The 17,848-nt window shown below is 36.3% G+C and overlaps 1 protein-coding gene across 1 annotated transcript in view; it reads right to left on the reverse strand.

The window, feature by feature from the left end:
- Nucleotides 1-11,333, reverse strand: part of LOC112046084 (homeobox protein SIX2) — a 41,741-nt gene extending 30,408 nt beyond the window's left edge. The window contains exon 1 of the mRNA XM_052886955.1: nt 11,047-11,333. The gene's annotated coding sequence lies outside the window, so the exon portion shown is untranslated. The remainder of the gene's footprint in view (nt 1-11,046) is intronic.
- Nucleotides 11,334-17,848: the final 6,515 nt, after the last annotated feature.

The raw sequence follows: 17,848 nt of genomic DNA on the forward strand, positions 1-17,848 counted from the left end.
GTGTGCATTTTAAGAAATTAAATATCACGTGCCTCAAACGGTGAAGGAAAAAAATCGTGAGGAAGCCTGCATACCTGAGAATTTTCTTAATTCTCTGCGTGTATAAAGTCTGCCAATCCGTATGGTGGACTAAGCCCTAACCCCTCTCATTCTGAGAGAAGACTCTAGCTCAGTGCGCCGAATATGGGTTGATAACGATGACGTTGGGAAGTTACTATCCCCGATTACTAAAGGCTATATTTTATTCCAGTATTCCTACGAGAACGGGAACCACGCGGGTGAAACATAAATTGAAGATAATGGTGTCACTGTCGCCTAGATCAGTAACAGATGAAAATCAGTGCTTTATGCTCCAGCATTTGCTTGGTTTGTGCAGCACAGTGTTGAGCTGGTGACTTTTTCAAGGTTGTGACAAACATGACAGAGTGATGTTTGATACTTCTACTATGTACTTGAGTTTTTGGTCTTGACAGTCAAGTCAAGCAACGAGCACTACAATAGTACTTTGTGGTGTGTCACAATTTAAAATAATCGCCTTTTCTTTTTTTTTTTTTTTTAATGAATAATCCTTCTCCAACACAAAAGTTCGCACGTAGAAAGTGCACGCCACTTACTTGACTGTGCCTATTTCTTACAGATGGTGCAAAGTATAATAAAACTACCGCCGTCCCTTTTACCCGCGTTGTTCCCGTTCCCGTGGGAATACGAGGATAAAATATAGCCTATGCCACTCGCAAATAACAAAGTTTTTAGTGGTAAAAAGAATTTTCAAAATTTGTTTACTAGATCTAGAGATTTCAACACCACAAGCATTACCTCATAAGGCGAAACACATGATAACACGAAAGCTTCTTAAGGTATTGGTCGAAGCTTTTCGCTATAAATCCATTGACTGAAATGACCATCGGAACAGTAATACTTGACTCAATACTCAATTAGTATTTAATGTTTTGTTAAAAAGGTCAAAATCCTTCTGTCAAATACATCAAACGTGTCCCCAAGGACCCCGACCTAACCGAAAACGACCTTGCTATTGCTACTACTGCAACAATATGCCGGATTCCGATATAAACCTTTAGATGGGCTCTCCATATTAAAGAACGCACAATGTTATGTCATTACTCAAAGACGTGCACGCACATCTTATCTTAGTAAGCAACAAGCGCATGCTGTGAGTGAACTAGGACATAAAAAAATATTTTACTGATTGTTCTTGTTTCATATCTTAATTATGCCTTCGTGTTCATTTTGGAAGTGTAAAAACACAAGCTGCAACACGAATATAGAGAAAGGTGTTACTTTTCATGCGTAAGTATTTGCGAAACCAATGTCAATAGGGATGATGACATTTTTTTAAATAGTATATAAATTAAGAGTATGCTAATAGTAAAGCAACTGCCGCGGATCCCTGAAAAACGCCCCATACAAAATGGCACGAACTAATGACGTCGTATTTAATCTAAGGGAGCTAAAACTGTATGAATTTTCATCTAATTACGATAAAAGATTTTTAATAGATTTTGAATTTTTATAATCTCATTTATTTTGCAAATATCCAGATAATCTTTGCTTTTATGTATAAATTAGTAAACATTGACCCTATTTACCCGAATGTATCATAAAAATCAATATATTCAAACCTAGTCATCATCCCCATTCCGCGACGCTTCGGGGCCCATCTAACGATCTACGACCGATGCCGGATTCCTTGTTTACGTTTCGCTAATCTATAACATGTAGGATGTAGATGTCTTGAATAAACAAAGATTATTATACAGCTGGTGTTGCTGACAGGTTATTTATTAGACCTCACACCAATTATAAACATTAATTTTATCTGAATAGGTCGTTAGAAGAACATAACTATCTAGACTTTATTAGCTCATCCGGTGGTCTTCGGACCTACTACTCGCACTTATCAGTGGCAATTTGCATTGTAACAAAAATAAAAATACGGGACAAGTGCGAGATTAACACTTGTGTAAAGGGTTCCGTAACGTTCCTTATGTTGGTAGTTGGTACGCACAATATTGAGTGATATAGTTAGAATATTGAGTGAAGTAATTTATAAAATTGAAAATTCTGAAAATCCTCCGTAGGTCATGAAATTATTAATTACACTCTCGATCAAGTCATCAATATGAGTGCTATAGGCTATAATCTTCAAAATAATAATTTTCAAAAAATAGGGATCTTTCCAACCCAAGGTGCTAACATATTGCTTACATCGCGTACACTGCATAAACGCGGGTAGGGGGGTAAGTTAGGGTAAGATTTGGTAGGGGTAGGAAATGTGTCAAAGCGAAGCTTGACCGGGTCCGCTAGTAATAAATAAGTTGATTATGGTTAAACTACAAAAAGTGTTTGAAAAGTCCCTATTTTTTTATAAACTGGTTTTCCGGCTCCGAGTTCTAGCCCTTTTGAGCCTAAAAAAGTCCCTAATTACAAATTCTTCACAGATACAAAACTAACATAAAAATACCATAAACAAAGGTGGAGTCGACAAATCATTCCGAATCAAATGTAGAATCTTGAGAACCCCACAATCAATTTTCAATATTTTTATTGCACCTAAATTCACTCACGTACTTTGAAATATTGTAAAGATTCACTGACAAGACAACAGATTTACTATTACATACTACAATAAAGTGTACAAAACTAAACCCTATTTTTTAAACATAAAGTCCAAAACCCTTCAGCAGTAAATTACTCACAACAAAACTTACATCTCTTTCTATCATAAGTAGTAGTAGTGAGAGTGAGCAAGATAAAACAGGTCACAAGGGGGCAAAATGTTAAATGTTTGGTGTTTTTAAGTAATTTTTATCATCGACACGATCGCGGGGGAGGCCTTATTGAAATATGGAGTTGACGGGTTAATAGTGATGTGGCATACAGCTCAGAGTGATTTATCGACATCGATAAGCTTTTGGAATATTACATTTGAAATGATTTTTTCAAAAACTTTATAAATTTATTTGAAATCATTTATTGAATGAATAATTGAGATTACCATAAAAAAATTAATAACTTAATAATTTACAAGACAAATTTGGACTTGCAATGTACGTTTACAGTTAACTCATGAAAATTACTGATTTTTGAGCCGAGAATGTAATCTTGAAGTTTTTACTTTCTTTCTCTTGGTGTAATCTCGTGGTAGAATCACTACAAATAATGTCAAAATACTTGTAAAGTAAGCCTATTAAATTAAAATTCAAACATGCCATTAAATTGTATTGTACTAATTAAATAATATAATACAATTAAATACAATACAATTTATTAACATTTTTGATTTAAGACTTCTTGTACGAGTATATTGACTAGGAGTACTTATCATGTAGAATTCTAGAATAACGTCTAAAAAGAATTCTTTAAAAAGCTACAAGAATTTCTTGCTGCAGGGAAATATTATTACTATGTTTTATTTTAAATTATTATCTCACTAGCGGACGCCCGCGACTTAGTCCGCGTGAAAGTCGATGTAAACTTTCAACTACCTCTATCCTACCTCTACCCTACCCCTACCCTAGAAACCCCCTATAAACATAAAAGTAGACAAATATTATTAGAAAACTTCGAACTGCTAAGCTATCGGGAGTTACACGTGTTATTGTGAGTCAACCATAAAAGATAGACATATATATGCTGTTGTGTTTTTTTATATAATTTTAAGGAGAACATTTCCGTCATACATGATTCCTATGTAGCCTTAACCATTGAGGATGTACACGCGACGAAAGCTTAAAAAATGGAGTAACTTCTCCCGTTTTCTCAACATTTCTCTTCACTGCTCTGCTCCTATTGATCGTAGCGTAATGAAAAGTATACTATAACCTGCCCAGGAGTATGTAGAATAATTGTACCAAGTTTCGTTAAAATCCGTCCAGTAGTTTTTGTTTCCATAAAGAACATACAGACAGACAGACAGACAGACAGACAGACAGACAGACAGACAGACAGACAAAAATTTTATTGATTGCAATTTTGGCATCAGTATCGATCACTAATCACCCCCTGATAGTTATTTTGGAAATATATTTAATGTACAGAATTGACCTCTCTACAGATTTATTATAAGTATAGATAATCTTTTTGTTTTAAATATGTATTATGTAAATATCCGATGTTATCTATAGTTACAATAACTTATCATAATTAATTGATTTAAGAATGTCATATTTGCATAATATAGCCATAATAAACTTGTAAATATCATTTAATATTATTTTAATGTAAATTTCCTGCACGCTCGTTTTCTAATCAATATGTTAGTATACTTTGAATAACTATTATTATTATTTAAATCTAAAATACGGGTGGGCCTAAATTGTACGAGTAATTAGCTGTTAAAAAAAAAAATCAAAATCAAAATCAAAAATCATTTATTTCAAGTAGGCTCAGTTTACAAGCACTTTTGACAAGTCAGTTGACTATTTGTAAAGATTCTACCACCGGTTCGAAGGCAGGTTCTGCTGAGAAGATACTGGCAAGAAACTCAACAGTTGCTCTTTTGAAAAAGTCATACAGTATTGTAATTTACAATTGATAACAATTACTGTTTACATTTCTTATAGTTTTACTTTCTGTGTGAAGGTGGAAGCTGATCCAACGGCCTCCAAGCATCTTTATCATTAAGGAACTCATCAATGTTGTAGTACCCTCGACTAAGTAAATGTTTTTTAACACATTGCTTAAAGCTATGCATTGGCAGGTCCATCACAGTCTTGGGGATCTTATTATAGAAGGGTACCTACACCCAAACTTACAAAAATTTTTTTTACGCTTTGGAGACGATATGCAGAAATAACTAATTTATGCCCGTGTCTAGTAAGACGTGGGTTTAAATCCCCTTTTCGTTTAAGAAAACTCAGTATCAGTTACTACTACTACAGCTATACATATGACGACACCTTTCATATTGTCACAACTAGGTTTTCTGACATTTTTGTATACTTAATGGAATAATTTATTTTGTTATTTTTGTAATTGAATTGATTGTTTTTTCTTCTAAATCCATAAATTTGTATGCAGTTCATTTTATTTTTTATTTCCTTCTAATTTTCTCATACCTAGGTTAATTTTTTATCTACAAATAAATAAATAAAATAAATAGGGTCGAAAACCATCACTTAAATCAGAGCATCTTGCAAGTTGATCATCAACACAACATGGCACTGCCTGCACCCGTAAACTAGACGCATGCGTTAAATCTTGTAATTTCCGGTTTATTAATAATTTAATAAACCGGCAACAATTTTTCCTTCAGTAGAAACACAGCAATGCTGCTTAGGGGCAAATTAAGCAAGTTTTGCTATTTTATGTCACTAAGCATCGCAGCCCTAACGTAATAATCGTACTTCTCCCGGCGGCCTTTGTTACCAAAAGCCCTACTTGCAATGTATTTAAATAATGTGTTCCCAGATAATACAACAGTGCACAATTCCTATATGAAATGCATATACATAGTACATTCTCAATTATAGTTACAATGTTTTTTCTTCTTGTTTTTAAATAATTATGCCACCCATTGCTGTACGCTACAAAATGTCGTTGCTTTGGCGAACGGCCAAACAGGTTTCGTTTGTCAACATGTGTAGAGCAACACGCTATAAGAGAGGACATTCTTACAACACATATTTTGATAAATACAATGTCAGTAAAATTAGCTAATATGATAATAAAGTCCCAAAGTTAAGGTATAAATTAAATCTGAATGGTCTTCTGTTTTCCTAACATAGATCGCTTAGTTGGAGAGGTAAAATGGCAATTATATGATCGTATAAAAATATATCTAATATTTCTTAAGAATAAGTTGGGGCCAAAAACAAACTAGTTGGAGGGGAATGGGAATATTGGTCATGTTTTAAAAAAAGATATAGCAAATATATATTTCTTTTTTGACGTGACAACGTCTTATAATTCGATGGAGCCGATTGATCCGAAAAAAGATGACGTCATGCGTCGTTCCCTTGCTCGAGGGTTGCCAACTTTTTTACAAGAAATAAAGTATATTCTGATCTATGAAGAAAATGTTTGTTTTTCTAAAATACTGTCTAATAAAGACAGTATTTTAGAAAAACAAACATTTTCTTTTGAAAAATGCAACCATTCCATCAGTATTTTCTTATGACGTGGTCACGTACAACTATCGTCAGTAAACCGACTTTACAGACAACCGATTTTTTTAAAAAAAAGACAAGTATTGATATATTATTATTATTTATTACAAATTTCACCCATCTGTAGCGTCATATACTTCGCTAAACTAACGATAATATTAGCGTTATTTAGTTGTTTGGCCTAATACAAAATGAAATGGCATAATACATGTTATAATTATCATCTGAATCATATCCATGAAGCCAGATGTCTGAAAAGCAATAAGATCGCAAAATCAATCTTACCTTAGTCCTATATAGAACGTCATTTGCAAACAAAGAAATAAAAGGACTAAAGTATATTCTTAATTTTTTTCATTTAATTTGTATTTCAAGTGTAGGTACGTTTTTCTCAATCCTAATTTTCTATTATTTTCTCAAATATTTTTGACCAAATGGTCTACTAGATTGACACAAAGAATATAAATAAAGTGTGAACGCTAATAGTATGGAATTTTTCTATCCTCTTTTTGCGGTGTTTTTGCCTCACCCACGTAACGATATCGACCCACTTTCGTTCTAATCTGGACACATTATCCACGGTAATTTACTGTATTTTTGTTACGAGTATATTAATAACAAGTAATAAACTAAATAACGAGAAGATACACTTACTTTAAAAAAACATCGCCATCACTTTTATATGACCGGGTTATTAAAATATTTTCAGAAAAACCGACAGAGAACAAATATTGTAATATGATTGTTACGTACATTGATATAATTGCGAAAGTAAGTCTGTCTGTCTGTTATCTTTTCAACGGCTAAACGGCTGAACCGATCAAGATGAATTTTGGTATAATGGTACATACCCTATCGGGGTATATATACCCTATATATATTCTATACCCTACCCTATAGAGTACCCTAAAATAAAAATAGAAGGGGGTATAAATGGGCTTGAAAGTTTGTATGGAAAGTCCTTCATTTTTAGATTTACAGTTTTAAAAATTTGTTCATAAATCATAAAATAAAATACGAAATATAACGTAATTCAAGAATTTAGAAAACTTAAATCCCTAAAGTGGTGAAATAGGGGTTGAAAGATTACATTGATTTACACGCGGACGAAGTCAAGTGCGTACATATATCGATCAAATTTCGGAGTTCATTCTTGATTTAAATGTCACAGACTTTTTAGGACTGTCTGCGATAAAGCTTTTCCGGAGCATTGCATTTATTTGTGTTAAGCAGCAACTTCCGTTCTGAACCTATGACGAATAAATTAAAAGCACATGGAAGACGACACATGTTTTTTTATATGGAATAGGCACTTGACCACGATCTCACCTGATGGTAAGTGTAGATGAGGCCTAATGAGGAAAGCGCTTATGTAAATTATTTTGATGGGCGCAGGACGTTGCGTTATATGAACCCTGAAAGACAATGGTTTCCCACTTAGGTTTACGTGAGGTGTTTTCTTATTTCTCCTTATTCTGCTATCATAATTATTATTATTCATTAAATTACATACCAAGATGTATCGTCATTCGGACTTCAACATTCAGGTACGCATATAAACTAGGTAAAGCTAAGAATAGGTAAAAGACAGTACCTCTTTTAAATTAGCACGCTAGCTGACTGACTAGACTGCAGCGACATTTAACAATAGATGAGATTGCAAGTCACTTACTTGAGTTTATATGACTAGGTAATATTATAAGTAATATAAATAGAACATTATTATCGATAAAACTCCCATCTCTAGCGCCCCACGTGGCGCGATCTTATCGACAGAGCTCAGCTGTAAAACACAAGATTTATCGACAGATTACCGCGCACGATAACGGGACAAATCACTGCACTATTATTTTGGTGACTTTGTTATTTTTGAAATCGGAAATTAAGTTTTTCTACCATTTTCTTACAATTTACAATTTTCTTAGAAAATGCTTCATTTGCAGCTGTACCAAATTGATAACTATTTTTTTAGTTTCTATAGTACAATGTCAGTCGTCGTCATCAACCCATATTCGGCTCACTGCTGAGCTCGAGTCTCCTCTCAGAATGAGAGGGGTTAGGCCAATAGTCCACCACGCTGGCCCAATGCGGATTGGCAGACTTCACACACGCAGAGAATTAAGAAAATTCTCTGGTATGCAGGTTTCCTCACGATGTTTTCCTTCACCGATTGAGGCAGGCTATTATTACGACCTTTTTGACACCATTCATTAAAGTTCAGTAGTTTAGGCGCTACGATGGAACATACGTAGATACATAAAATATATATACATATACATACATAGACAGCCAAAATCATTACCCTTCCTTTTCATAGTCGGGTAAAAAAGACACCAAGCTAAAGAAATTACAAAAATATCCAATTAAACCAAAACTAAAGTCAAATATGCCAGTTTTTGTTATGTTGTACTGACATTGAGAGCCGTGATAGCCCAGTGGATATGACCTCTGCCTCCGATTCCGGAGGGTGTGGGCTCGAATCCGGTCCGGGGCATCCGCCTCCAACTTTTCAGTTAAGTGCATTATAAGAAATGAAATATCACGTGTCTCAAACGGTGACGGAAAAACATCGTGAGGAAACCTGCATGCCTGAGATTTACGATTTCTTTACGTGTGTGAAGTCGACCAATTTGGTCAGCGTGGTGTACTATACATTAGCCTAACCACTCTCAATCTGAGAGGAGGCTCGTGCTCAACAGTGAGCCGAATAATAATTGTAACTTTCTAGTAAATTATATTCCAACTATTACTATAAACAATAACAGTTGTATAAAGGTATGCCTTAAACGGGTCGTAGGTTTACATCCCGATTCCCGATGTTATCTGCAGTGGGTTCGATGTTTTATGGCTCGTCCGCGGGGGGCTAATTAATGGGCCCTCGGGTGTGCCCATAACTCGGCCCAACGCCGAGTTATGGGCACACCCGATGATAAACATTAAAAACATGTGTTTAAGTGTCCCATCACCATCGATTGATGGTATCGTTTGATATTTAACAAATAATCTATGCTTATAATAAAGTTGGTCGTTTAGTACGTACTAACATGTCTCGTATACCTCGATGGTACAGTGGTTACTTGGAGTCATCTGGGAGTATGGGGCCTAAGAACCGAATGCTGGTTCGACCTTGTTATTTAATCTCAAGTTTCTTTTTTTAATTCTTTTAGTTCGAAGAGCCGATGGACGTTGGAGTCCCAAAGTGCTGGAATGGCGACCCCGCACTAGTAAGCGCAGTGTTGGCCGATCCCCCACCAGGTGGACTGACGACATCAAGCGAGTCGCAGGGATTCGCTAGATGCAGGCGGCTCAGTATCGTGATGTTTGGAAATCCTTACAAAAGGCCTATGTGCTGCAGTGGACGTCCATCCGCTGATATGATGATGATGATGATGATGATGATGACAAGTTAGCCCTTGACTACAATCTCACCTGATGGCAAGTGATGATGCAATCTAAGATGGAAGCGGGCTAACTTGTTAGGAGGAGGATGAATCCACACCCTTTTCGGTTTCTACACGAAATCGTACCGGAACGCTAAATCGCTTGGCGGTACGTCTTTATCGGTAGGGTGGTAACTAGCCAGCCGAAGCCTCTCATCAGCCAGACGTCCAGGTCTGGCTGATGAGAGGCAACTAAAAAAACCTCAGTCGGCCCAGCCGGGGATCGAACCCAGGACCTCCGTCTTGTAAGTCCACCGCCCATACCACTGCGCTACGTTAGGGAGGCCGTCAAAAGTAGTCTTGATTTTCCAAGAAAATCGCTGCAGTCTGCTTTTGGGAAATTTCTACCAGTGATGTTTTAATTCAAGCCGATTAAATTACAAAATTTCTGTGGTTCTTTCAGAAACGGCTATAATTAAAACATGACACTGGATTGGCACCGCCTTCAAACTGATCAGAAGGTAGGATATAGGTAAGAAGTTATTTCTTGCTTTTTAGTTTAGGTTAATTTTTGAATTGGAAGTCGGTTGAATTTTTTTTATTAAAATTTTTTTAATAAGTTAATTTATGTGAAAATAAATCTATTACGCTACCAAGTTTTGTCAATTTTTTTTTTTACAATAATTAAAAACTCCTTAATACCTACAGCTATTATATTAACTACTAATAATAAAAATAAAAAAGGATTCTAATAATTAATTTATCTCTCAGCAGCTAAACTGTGTTCTGAACCTCTAGTCTCTAGTCAAACTGAATGTTTGCAAAAGCACTTTTAAAATTAGCCTTCTTGTCATACGGAATGAAAAACACAAAAACCGGGAAATTATTGAAAACTAATTTTAAATACTATTTCTTTTTAGGGTTCCGAACGTACGTAATACAAAAACGGAACCCTTATAATCTCTCTCGCGCATGTTTTAATTTCTGTCTGTTTTAACCTAATGTACCAAACAAATCCAGGTAAAATTTGGTACACATATAAATTTTAGTGAACCGATTAAAGGGATGTATCGTGAATAGATAAAATTTGAATAGGTATGGGGGTCACTTAAGGGGGGTAAGATGAAAATTGAAGAAAAAAACTTTTACAAATTTTACCGAATCAAATGAAAGGTCTTGAAATAAGAGGATTTCAAAAATATTTTTTTTTGTAATTATGAAATAAATAGTTTTCAATTTATTCAAGAAAATAGACCATAGTTGTACCTACCTTTAACATAAGGTTAAGAACCCCTTTTTCACACCTGCAATATTTACTTTTGCAACTAATTTTCCTACTTCATATTTAAATCTAGATGTCTGTCAAAAGTTTATCGAAATCGATTCAGTGGTTTAATGTGAATACGTAACAAAAACATAGATATACACAGTTCAAATAGGCCTATGAATACAATGCTAGAGTTGTCGCCAAAATTTTACAATGTAGTCAAAGAGAAAAAAAAATAACAACACAAGGAAGCCAGTTGGGCCATACTCACACATAAACGCAACGCTAAAATTAAGATCCCGTCACGCACACATGTAAACAAGCGAAACTAAAAATAAAACTGACTGAGCCGTCGCAACCACAACCTATTTATTCCCGACGCACTGAATTTTTTACAAAAATAAAACTATTTAAATACAAAAAACACTTTAAAAACGTTTAAAACCGGCTCAAAACACACAACGTTCAAAACAAAGCACGGAAAAGCTTTCAAATTTTCAAAAAAACGTCCGTTTGCTTTAACGTCCGTATAGTCCGGCAGCGCAAATGGAACTAGTTTGAGTCGTTCCATCATTCTTGTCCGTGATTGGTCACAGTTTGTCGGGGACGTGGAATCCACCAATCGTGTTGCTGTCTGGGCTGTTACGGTCACGCCTCCCATTGGTGGAAGTAGATGTTCGCCATTTTCCACATTGTGAAACAATTGGGATTATTAAAGTAGGCGTTATACCGTCAATAAGGGATGTAGGGAAACGAGTTAGTGACTTTGTATTCAAACTCAAAGCTTTGACCACTGCGCCTCTGGTGTGAACAGCTGTTGTTAAACCGAGTTAACAAGATGAGCTCGAGTTAGATAATGATTAGTAAGTATTGATAGAGTTTTTCTAAATGGCATTATGGTTGATGTTTTGAAATCGTGTATTTCTCTCAAACATTGAAAGCAACTTGAAAGTCATGTTAATTAAAAAATACATAATATATGGATGTATATTTTTTGAATCATACGAAACATTTCCCCGCGGCTAGTTGCCTCGACCGGTGACAGAAGGGCTGACTCATTTTTTGCGTAATGGATCAGCCTGGCTGTCCAGCGCGAAATGTAGCCAGTATTCTTGCCACCTTGTTTTCGTAGTTTTTAATTAGTAGTATTTTAATTCCTGTTAAATGTGCCCGGCCACGACAGTCTTTATCTATTGTCTTTGTCACCCCTGCTTTACCCACCGAAAGCTCAATGTACTTTATTGCCAGCTCTTTTGGTACGGAGTATATACATCCATTACTCCGTTCTGCAGTTATATCAAAGTAAAAATCTGACCCAGAGTAAAGATAATATGTATATTATCTTTACTCTGGGTCAGATTTGCGGCGCTGCCGCGGATCTGTGAAATACGCCCTATACAAAATGGTACCTACAATTTAATGACGTCGTAGGTCATAATGATCGTTAGATTTGTATGGGCGTTCAAACAAAATTACTTACTTAAATCTTTGTTATTAATTGTGCGTTTATGTATTGAAAATAGTTCATGTATTGAAAAAATACACATTTAATGTAAGGAAGCTAAACCTGTATGAATTTTCATCTAATTATGATGAAAGATTTTTAATTTTAGATTCTTATTTATTTTGAAAATATCCAGACAATCTAGAGTACCGAGCAATTTTCCTAGAGTATCTAGCCATTTTCCTAGAGTACGGAAGCAATTTTCCAAGAGTATCTAGCAATTTCCTTACAATATCTTGCAACGTTACTAGACTACCGTAACTAGCAATTTTCTTACAGTAGGTACGGTGCAATTCACCTAGAGTATCTAGCAATTTTCCTAGATTGCTGAGCAATTTTCCTAGAGTACCTACCGACCGAACGAATTTTCCTAGAGTATCTAGCAATTTCCCTAGAGTACACCCAGTAATTTTCCTAGATTATCTAGCAGTTTTCCTAAAGTACCAAGCAAATTTTCCTAGAGTATCTAGCAATTTTCCTAGAACATACCAAGCAATTTTCCAAGAGTATCTAGCAATTTTCCTAGAGTACCGATCAAATTTCCTAGAATATTTAGCAATTTTCCTAGAGCACACCAAGCAATTTTCCTAGAGTATCTAGCAATTTTCTACCGCCAACAGCATTGCTGCGATGAAATATTAACTGCTTCACGAGGACTAACATAGGACTCAGGACGGAGAACTCAACGTGGGATCGGACTCCATCCGCTGAAGTATTATCGCATAGACAGTTTTCCATGGTTTTTCCGAGGTCATAATACTAGGATATCTGTAAGAAATTAAAGCATTTATTAAGACATTTCTTCCTTGCTGAGACAACAATACCCATATGTTCAAACAAACCCAAGGAAGTGTACCAGAAACATATTCCATTATCAAAGGCGGTGCCCACATAGTACCATCAGTTTGCTCATTTCGTCCTATTCTTTACATTAAAAGAACCTAAAAAATACCAACACCATTTACAGACAACTTGACGACAATAAACCTTAAACGAATATAAATAAGGGTTTATGTAACTGCATTGTGTTTTTGTAAAATAATAATGCATTGAATACCGGTCATTATACGCTTATTTGCCGCCTTTGTGATGTTCTGTTGAGAGAAAAAAAAGTAGCTTTTGTTCGGTGACGTTTAGTGGCAGACATCTTGTTTCTGCTGTCAAAAGTTTGGGAACGTTTTCAGGGTTAAGCTCAGAATAGAGAAATAATCCGAGGGGTTAGGAGTTGAAGGAGGCAAGTTTCAGTTGATTTTGTTGATATAACAAGCATATTTTAACAGACCGCGATGGGGCCGGCCTCCCAAATTATAATTTATAGGAGAGGAGATTATTTATGTAACTTAGACCCACCACGTTGTTACAATGCGGGTTGACGGATTTAACGACAGAGGCTTCAAGTGCTCTTTGAGGTATGTGGGTGTAATTTAATTTCTTAAAATACACACAACTGAAAAGTTGGAGGTTAATTTTCAGTAAGATTTAATTATTTGAATTAATACGGAACCAGAACTAAAGTGAGATCGACTCGCATTGTCGCTGGGCCCTTAACACCAGCAGTCAAGTACTCTACAACGGGCCTTAACAATAGATTAAAGAGATTTAAAACTACAGATAAAACGATTGTCTATTGTCGCTTTTATTTTTTTTCCTCAGCTGCGGATTAGGCGAAGGATGTTTTTAATAAAGCTTAACTGGCAGTTGGGTTAGAATAAACTGAGATTTACATTTCTCGTTGCTTAAGAAGATTTTGACTACTTTTGGCGCAATTTGTATTGCTATGATTTTAAGAGGTCCTGGGTTCGATTTCCAACTCGGGTCAGTTCAGGATTTTATATTTTCTATAATGGCTCAGGGTTTGATCTGGTGGTCGTAACTATAGACCTACCGACATAGATATACTGCCAAGCGATTTGGCATTCCTGTGTGTTGGTCGACCCCCCACCAGGTGGACTGACGACATCAAGCGAGTCGCAGGGTTTCGCTGGATGCTGGCGGCTCAGGGTCGTGATGTTTGGAAGTCCCTACAAAAGGCCTATGTCCTGCAGTGGATGCCCATCGGCTGATATGATGATGACAAAGTTGCTTGGCGGAGCCCCTCATCTTCACATTTGAAGTAGAATTTATTATTTTATGGAAAGATAATAAATTAATATTGTTGAGAATGATAATTTTAAATGAGTTTATTGCCGGCTCTTCTCAGTAGAACTTTATTTTTTATTGAGAAAGAATAAAATAAGGAACCTAAGCTAACTTATCCTATTAACCATACAAATCATGTCCACGTGGAATGGTGACAAGCATTTCCGCGTTGGACAGCCAGGCTGATCCTTTGCGCAAAAACTAAGCCAGCCCTTCTGTCACCAGTCGAGAACTTTTTTAGCACTGCCAATCCATGGCCCAAGGATCCCACGGCAGAAGAACAAATATGTAATTCTCAGTCATAGAGGCATACTTGTGCTATTTACCGGTTTCAGCTTTTTCCGCTGCATTATTCTGTTACATTATTTCTTGCCTACTTGAAATAAAGGAATTTTGATTTTGACCTCTTCTAAGACAGCACTGCTCGTTTTCAAGACTGCATCACAACTTAATATCAGGTGGGATCATTTTTCTAAATATTATTGTAGACCACTTGTAGTATCTATTTTTCGCAAATTTCAATTTCCAAAGTACGGAAGAAGGTATTAAAATTATGTGAGTAGCCAAAATAATGAATGGGCAAATAATAAGTAGCCAATAAATTCACCCAATTTAATTCTATTCAAGTGCATGTTCTCACCCGAAACGGAACTGAATAATGGCGGAAACATATTGTCAACACAACACGCTACGCAACTTTTGACCTGGCAAGATGCAGGGTGAGATGATATATCTAATATATAAAATTCTCGTGTCACAGTTTTCGTTGCCATACTTCTCCGAAACGGCTTGACCGATTTTGATGAAATTTAGTAGTCTGTAGGGTGCCAACATCTATTTTTCAAACCCCTAAATCCTAGGGTGGGGTAGTGGTAGGGTAGGGGTATGGTATAGGGATTGGGTAGGGGTAGGGTAGCGGTAGGGGTATGGTATAGGGATTGGGTAGGGGTAGGGTAGCGGTAGGGTAGTTGTAGGGTAGGTTAGGGTAGGGGTAGAGTAGAGGTAGGGTAGGGGTAGGGGTAGGAGTAGGGTAGTGTAAGGTGAAAAAAAAGAAGTGCAAATAAATAAATTAATAAGTCAAAGCGAAGCTTGAGCGCGTCCGCTAGTTTTTTATAAATATTCTATTTTCGAAAGACGGTTTCACTTTATAACCCGGGATCCGTGAGACAAATTTACAATTGATTATTATCAAGTTAATTTTCCGTGAGTAGCTTCATCTGGATGAGACGCTCAACTTTTTTATTTAAAAAAATTCTTGATTCTGATAGCCAACTGGGTTACCACGTAATAAACATTACTGAGTGTCGAAACGAGACAATGTTCCACGCAATTTATAAAACATTGTGGATGTTATGTTGTATAACTATTAATTGAGCGACAGTAAAAAAATATCTGGTTAGTAAATATCACACAGAGAATTAATTTGCATCTTTGCCTGTTTTTTTTTTACTCAGAGCCAATTAAAAAAATGTAAATTCTAAACTGAGAATCGAACCTAGGTCCTCTATATTGTGAACCATAACACTGCAATCGTCTCGCTGTCGTTGCTTTGAAGCCCCACTGCGTTACACAAAAACATCGGATAAAAGTACTTTCCTCTCATTTTAAAACACGTACTGTTCTAAGTATGCCCCTATCTTAATAATGCATGCAACATACTTTTATGGCATCATTCATGTCATTACTCAGCGCTTTGTGGTACTGTTAGCACCCCACTCTATTGTGATAAATTACACAACCCCCCATTGAGCTTTGAAGGTCCAAAAGCATCGTGGTTAGGGAGCTGGACTTAAATCCAAAAGATTATTGGTTAGATCTCCGCTGTGTAGATTTTTGTACAATGGCATGCAAAAGGTTTTTAACCAGAGTAGGCACTCCAGATTATTCAAAATAGATAATTAATTCCGAAAGACACCGAGTTACCGAATAACCCCGGAGAGCTGACAGTTGTTATGTTGAAGTTAGCTATTACTTACACCACCATGTATGCATATCCCTTAAACAAGGTTTGAGTGAGAAAGTTTGAAGAGTTCGAGTTAAAGTTCGATCTGACTAATTTGGTAAGTGACACAAATGAAGACAAGAAGTCATAAGAAGCTAAATTGCTTGAGTAATTTTTCAACCAATCTACGTAAGTAATGGCTAACAGTATACATTTAAGTATATCAATTATAATGCTTAAATAATAATTCTTGTAGAAAAGACTACATAATTATGAACTTATTTTGAAAGTATTTGCTATAGAGACAACCCATATTTGGTTCACTATTGAGCACTAGTCTCCTTTCTGAATGAGAGGTGTTAGGCCTTAGTCCACCACGCTGGCCCAATACGGATTGGCAGACTTCACTTACGTAAAGAATAAAGAAAATTCTCTGGTATGCAGGTTTCCCCACGATGTTTTCCTTCACCATTCAAGATAATTTAAGTATATTTAAATGCAAAGTTGGAGGTGCATGCCTCGGGCCGGATTTGAACCTACGGCCTCGGATTCAAAGGCAGAGGTAATATCCAATGGCCTATTACCCTATGCCACCATAATCTGGAACTTATCGGCCTATTAAAAAAAAACATTTCCAAATTCACACAAATCAGACCGTTGTTCTAATTCATCGCTAGGGTTACCAGCAACAAATTAATTAAAAACCCATAAAAAATAAAATAAAGCCGATATCACATTACGTTTTACAGATAAAAAGGCAGTGTATCGAATGTTGCCCACTTTGTTAGCCAATAAAATAGCCGTGTTAATGATGTTCCCGTGCCCCGCGGACGTTTGCGCGGCATTCCGAGAATTCCACCATCTTGTATTCCTTCCACACGGGTTATGACGACCACCGGCCGAGGGTTTTTAATGTAGGTATTTTATTGAAAAACACACTCACAGATTAATCAATAATAGGCAGATGGAGGGCACGGAACACGACAGTGTCGTACACATATACGAAATTTAAAAACGAATACATTCTCGAGTCAGTACGACACGAAGCATCGCATCATTAATTTCCAATATTATTCAAGAAAAATGACGTCTTATGTTTTTAAATGTTTTAAAAACTGTTCACAAAAACTAATGAAATAAGATGGAGTATATTTTTATTGGTAACTAGCGGACGCCCGCGACTTCGTCCGCGTGAAAGTCGTTGTAAACTTTCAACTACCCCTATCCTACCCTACCCTAAACTACCTCTACCCTACCTACCCTATCCCTACCCTATACCTACCCTACCCTATCCCAACCCTACCCCTACCCTACCCTACCCCTGCCGTACCCCTACCCTACACTACCCCTACCATACCCCTACCCTACCCGTACCCTACCCCTACCCTACCCTACCCCTACCCTACTCATTAAGGCTGCACTTCGTTATTTTTATGATTTTTATGATTCTTTTTTATTGAATAGGTTATAATGTTAACTTTCTTATTA

The sequence above is a fragment of the Bicyclus anynana genome, chromosome 18 (genome assembly GCF_947172395.1).
Source record: "Bicyclus anynana chromosome 18, ilBicAnyn1.1, whole genome shotgun sequence".
NCBI classification, from domain to species: domain Eukaryota; kingdom Metazoa; phylum Arthropoda; class Insecta; order Lepidoptera; family Nymphalidae; genus Bicyclus; species Bicyclus anynana.